This window comes from Camelus bactrianus, chromosome 10 (assembly GCF_048773025.1).
Source record: "Camelus bactrianus isolate YW-2024 breed Bactrian camel chromosome 10, ASM4877302v1, whole genome shotgun sequence".
Lineage (NCBI taxonomy): Eukaryota > Metazoa > Chordata > Mammalia > Artiodactyla > Camelidae > Camelus > Camelus bactrianus.
In genome coordinates, this window is record NC_133548.1 from 5,722,883 (window position 1) to 5,729,740 (window position 6,858).

Genomic DNA, 6,858 nt, shown 5'->3' on the forward strand with positions numbered 1-6,858 from the left:
AATATTTGTAATGCTAGTAAGATTAATCCAATAAAGAGGAAAAATGGATGACATGAGGGAAAGAACTGCAAGAGCAAGAAGATGGGCCCTTAATGTCTAAGTAGAGCAAGTGGCCCTGGATCAATGCAGTATTAATCAGAATGCTGGAAGGTGAGCAGGTGTGATGAGAATGCTAATTCCCTTCTGATTGCTTCAGTTTCTTCAGGAAGGTATGACGGTCATTCATTAGCTAAGTAAGCAAGAGGGTACAGGAAGTGAACGGGAGAGCAAATGAACCAAGGACCTACTGTCTTAACTGCTTGGCAGAATTAAGGGTCTACACAAGATTTAATGTTTATAATCATTTATTTAAAGTGAGAGCAGACACTGAGATTTTCTTTCCTCCAGTAAGCCTCAGCTTCACCAGTCAGACAAATGAATAAATTGGATTTAACCAGGGTTGTGGTTTTGCCAAGCAAGTATGATAAAGCTGGGGAACTGGGCAGCCTTGAAGCTTGCAAGAAAAATGGTGGTGTAGGCAAAGGAATGATTTAGCTATGGTTTTCAAATTGGAAAAGGTGGTGAGAACATTAGAGGGTGAGGGGCAATGAAAAGTGAAATCAACAGACAGAAAATTACAATGGGATCAAAAAAGTTGGAATATTAAAGAAAGCAATCTGGAAAGAAAGGATGCCTAAGTTGAGGGTAAGAAGTAAATTTCAAAAAAAAAAAAAATTGAGAGGCTGGCTTTCTGGAAGGATTATGTCCAAACCAAAAAAACCCCACAAAATACAAAACACAAATCACTTTTATCAATTGGTGCTTAGATGGGATGCACCACTGATGTGATTTACCCATCCCCCCTTGGTGAAGGGGGAAAACACTGCCAGCCAGATTTCTTATCTGCTATCTTAAGAGATATCCAACACTTAAACCTAAAGGAAATTTGTTTAAAGAAACTGTTTTACAAGTAATTATGACTGACTTTTGAGGATGCCCAGATAGTTTTTATTTCATTCTTTACTTTGGTAAAGTAAATTCAGTAAGGTTCTAACATAATTCTTAATCCAAAGTTATATTAACTACATGAGAAATTAATCTTTGATGAGAAACTGGACCAAACAGTAGGAATGTTGATCTATACATACCAAGCCATGTAAAATAAAGTCAGTCAAATAGTTTAGTGAAATCAGGGGGATCAAAAAACAAAAACAAACGAAAAAAACTGTTCTTGTTGCAACATGACAATGTACCAGGACACCAAGAGGGGAAAATAGAAACAAAAAATCCATGGCTTTGGACACAAAGTAAGGTTTCTGCTAGTAATAACCTGTAGCTTGACCTACAACCATTACAGAAAACCGAGTAAAGGTTCAGCAAGTCTTCTACTCAGTACAAAACGTGGGGGAAAAAATCTCCATGTAGGCCAATGTAATGGCCCATAATTTAGTAAGTCTTGCAGTCAGATATTCTAAGAGGATACTACCAATAGTCTTGAAGACTGATTCAAGGAAAAGGCCACGGGACTTAAGAAAACTCCTACCAGAGCGAAACATAAGAACAGGTCAAATATGGCAACACCTACATGGAACTGTAACAGATTAACTGCAAATCTCATAAAAGAGATTTTTCACCTAACACAAGGTTCTAAAAACTGCAAATAAGCTGTTTTGGATTGCCAACAGGGATACTTTGCCAAAGAAAAAATTTTTTCAAAAGTTAAGGGGTTAAAATTTATGTATCTGCCCCCAATTGTTCTGCATGTTGTCCACCAGAGATGGAAACAGTGTTACAAAACAAATAGGTGAGGAGAGAAATTTCACTCTCATCCACCTTGACAAAAGTAAGAGGCAGGGTGGGCCCCTGTAGGTTCAGTCCTGACAGAGAAGTACTGGACATTGCCACAACTGGACTGGGGAGCACTACTAGTTCTTTGGCAGGCCCTGTAGGTTGACTCCTACAGACTGAACCCCTGGAAGACAGGCATGCCAAACCACAACAAATCTGATTAATATTCCAGAAAGTAAAGCCTATGGAGATTATTCAAAGCGCTCCAGAACAAATTTCAACAGCCAGAGCTGATTTTGCCCCCAAGACCACAACCTAGAAACTGTAATTTATTGGTCTAAAGCAGTGGTTCCCCCTGTATAAGCAGGGTTGTTTAGACTAGGTAGGAGGGATCTGTCTCACTCATTCCAGTCTTTCATCAAAAGTGCTAAAATTTCTTGTAATCAGAAAAGGAGATATGATGTTCTAATGGCATTATTTTCATCCCTTCAGTTCTACTGCAATTAAACTGAGCTTTCTTTCAATAAGGTCCCCAAGTAGCCATCTAGAAAGCAAAGTTAGATATCTACTTCATACTTTATATCAAATAAATTACAAATAGATTAAAATTTTAAACTTAAAAAATAAAACCATACAAGTACCAGGAAAAAATTAAGAATTTTCTTATATGCTTCAAGTGCAGAAATCCCAAGTATGATGCAAAATCCTGAAGTCCTAAGAAAAAGCTGGAAATTCAACTACATTTAATTTTCCTGAATGGAAAAAATATCATGAAATAAAATGACAAACTGGAACTGGAACTAGCAACTCATATCACAAAGAACTGATTTCCTTAATATATATATTGCTTCCACAAATTAACAAAGTGAAGACCCAATTTTTTAAAAAGGTAAGGACTAAGGACATGAAAAGACAAAAACGAAATACAAATGGCTCTTAAAAATATAATGATCATCCTCACTCATTATAAAAATAGATGCTAAGTATAAGATACCATTTAACCTATCAGGTTGGAAAAGATCAACAAATGCACTGATGAGGGTTTAAGAAAATATTTTCATACCTTGCTGGTGGGAATAAAAACCGGAATAAATTCTAGAACAATCTAACACGTAGCAAAATGTAAGATGCCATTCCATCTCTAGGAACATAATTTATTTACAGATATAGCTGCCTTCATGTAAACTAACCATATTTCACCTAATCCAAAATGCCACTGATTTTAAAGGTCATCATTGATTTTAAGATGCATCATTATTTCATGTACCACTAAAACCAAAACATATCAATTAAACTATGGATATCAAGCAACATTCAAATTTCAGTTACTTTAAAATATGGGAAAAATTACAGATTAAATATGTTTATGTCCTAGAACCTCATGTCAATTTCACTGCATAAATTTTTTAAAAATTGAGATATATTCAAAATCTGGTTCCTTATCTCTGCTGGGCCTCCTGAATTTTGAAAGATGTGGCATGCTGAAATTCTACAGGAAACTTTTTTTCTGATTAGCTCCCAGGCTGCTTCTCTCCTTTCCAGGCAAAATTTTCATTGCTCACTACTAAAGTCTGCTCTTCAAATCACTGAGTCTATAAATTGGAATGTCCTAATCTAGCTCAAGCCAGTGGGTAAAAAGTATCTTCCTTCCCCTTCCAATAGCCTAGATGAAACAGATCAGATTGGAAATTCTATACTTACAAAGCTTCAAACTCTCAATCTGGTTTCAATATTTCTTACAGTGAAAATGAGAAGGGGCCCTTCTTGTAGCTTAACTGAGTACAAACAATTCAGCATGTTCAACAGACATACTCTAGGAAATGAGCAAGCTAAGTCCTTAAAGGATGAACTAGCCCCAGTGGACAAAGAATGTAGTACTCAGTTTCCCTATTGGCCCTGACAAATTAGACTGAACAGCAGTAATACTCAACTCAGCTTTTAAGGTTTACTTACCACTTAGCTAAGCACTTCCTCCTTTCGTGTCTTATCTCCTTAACAAACTGTTATTTACCAGGGGTGTTATTTACCTGCCTGTAAAGTAATACAAGTCCCTATTCATGTCAGAAAATTTGCTTTTGGTGAGAAGTTGGAAGGTTCTCTACGTGTTAAGCCATCATCTCAGGTGTAGGTCAGAAAAAAGAGCTGTTGGCATAAAACTTATTTTTATCAAAATTATCCATGAACATGACTTAGCAAAGCAAACAGTGTACTTTCAACAGTCTCTTGCACCACCCTCCTCAGAAACAAGTTTTTAGCTCTTTTAGCTGCTCCTTACCTTTGTGTCTGAATAAGATGCCCACTGTTCTCCATTTACCACTTTAAAAAATTATGATTTCCACAATGAAATTTTGAGTTTTGCTCTTACACACCTCATTACTTACCCATCCACACTTCCCTCTTCTCCCAATTTAGATGTCAGTTATTTTATTAAATATATAAATTATGCCACCATAATGACTAGGTTGAGCATCACAATTAATTTTACAAGTTTCTGTTTACTCTGGAATTAGCATTTACATATTTTCATTTATTTTCTATGTACTTACCAGTAATTCAGCTCTGTATCTTCAAATGAACCAAATTATTTCCTCAAAACACTCAAATACTTAAGTTTTTAATTCAGTCTTTGAGCCATCCCATTCTAGAACTCAACTTTCTCCTGCTTCAACCTAGACTACTGTTCTCCAAGGCCAAGTAGAAAAGCAGTACTGGGACTTCTCATCGCCATCATTCTGGGAATTCCTTTTCCCTCAGCATGAGCCCACATGGAGAACTCTAGCAAACTTTACTCCAGTAATTTGCACCCGCCTTTTATGCAAATGGTCTACTACCTCTCACCACTCCACCCCCTTAACAGTCTAGTTTATTGCTGATGTAGCTCTGGGATAGGGAGCCTGGTTTAATTTAGCACTCACTCAAGTCAACCCCAACTTTGAGGATGCCTAGAAGACTTTTAAGTAAAAGTTAAGAGTCCCAACACCAAATCAAACCCCAATTATCATCCTGAAAACTGCCCTAAGTCCTTTGACCCATCCAGAATCAGGCTGGGCCAGATGCAATCCAACAGAATAGTGTAACCATTCCCATTCCCACCTGACTTACTGTGGCACACGTTATTTGCACACCCAAGGCCTAGACAGAAAACTGCTTGTGGAAGCAAATTAAGGACAGGCATCTACTCATCTTTGTATGCGCCACATGGTACTTACATATAGTAGGCAACCAGTGAGTAAGTACTTCATGAAGTGCAAAACAAGCTCTCAGGTGGATGCTAACCACACTCCACTCAACCAAATGAAAAGTGGAAGGCTACAGAAAACCAATGTATTTAAAGCCCATTGCTCTTGAAAACCTACTGTATAACTTCTGAGGCTAAGTGATGGCAGTATAACTTTGCCAATTACACAGAGCAGACTTTGTGGCCTCAATTGAGATACACCTGATTAGAAGCTTACACAAAACTAATTCCAAAAAACTTAGTGTTCAAATATTAGAAAGTTAAAGTCAATCATTTCAAACCACCTCTTAAAAACTTGCTAATTTCCATTAATAGTTTTTCAATTAAAAAAAAAACCTACAGCAGGAGTGAGGAATGTAGCATTAACCAGTCCAGATTCTGGCAGTTATGAGTAACTACTTAGGTTTTGTTACATGCACTCAAAGGGAGTTAAGAAAGTTGACTCCCTTTTAAATTTTAACAGCATGTTCATAATGCAAAAATACATTACTCCCATATTTAACCCACTGTAACGTCACTACCTCAAAGCCTTTATTGACCATTCCCATCTAAAGAAAATTCTCTACTTGACATCATGTACTGTCTCCCCCTTTTAGAATGTATAAGCTCCAGAACTATACCTGGAAGAGTATCTTGCAGAGTTATCACTCAAAATTTTTCATTTGTTGTATCAATGAATACTGTTAGCCTCCTCCTTTTGAAACTTGCCAACCCCACCCATCAGACCAAGGGGTATGTTGATAAAAGTGTTCATCAGTGATGGGTCCATCTTTTGAGAGAAAAAAGGATCCAAGTAGGCAAACCCTCCAAGAAGTGGCAGTGGCAGAAAACCAAGCCAAATGCAAGGAAACTACCTAGCCTAAACATTAGCCATAATCTTCTTTGTTGACTGCTTCTTATCCATATGAGCTAACTTTTCCCACGCCTAATCCCAACTTGACCAACAGCTTTCCTGGAACTGTTGTCTTAATCCCATAACCACTCACAACTTCTGTACTCAGCAACTATTTATGTATTTTGAGGTAAGAGAAATAAGATTTTAATTGACAGGAGAATGGTGGCTGGGAAATTAACACATACAACACCTATAACAAGGCTTCACATAGAACAATTAATAAATAACAAACTGTACTGAAAGTTATTCCCACTCAGCTGAGAATTACCAACAGGTAGAAACATTAAGTTGAATAATCTGAGATCACTCAACTAAAAACCAGCTTTTTCTTATCTTTGCTCACCACAAACCCATCATTCCTAAAAGCATAATACCTGGCATACAGCAGGTGCTCAGTATTTGCTGAACAATTCTGGGAAAATGCCCTAACCAGACACAGCCCCACTATACATAAAGTGGAACAAGAAGGTACAAAAAAAATCTGGAAGATAGTCTTTCGATAGAAGCACGGAACTAAACAGTGGCTTTCTTGTATTCAATCCCCACCCTAGTTGTTAAATCATCTAAAGCTCACTCACTGCTGGGTCCTTTTTCTATGCCTATCATTCTAAAGGCAATGAGACACTAGTGGGACATTGTGGTATTCTTTGGATTTTCACAGAACTATAAAAATAGATGGTGAAAGGCATCAAAAGTATTACTTACTGGCCTAGAAAAATAGCAGGATGCTGGTTGGAGCCATAATTTAATTTTTCCATTTGGCATGAAGTGAAAGCTGACCTCCTATTCCCTCAAATCCTTCCTTTTCCTAGACCTCTTTCTTGGAATTAAGCTAGATGTCTTGATTGGGTGGGGTGGTTGGAATGGCAGCAGTAAAGGCTGGGGGTGGAGGGAAGGATGATTGCTTCTAAAGCAGGGAAAGTCCTACATCTGAAAACTACTGATAAGTAGTTGGTTT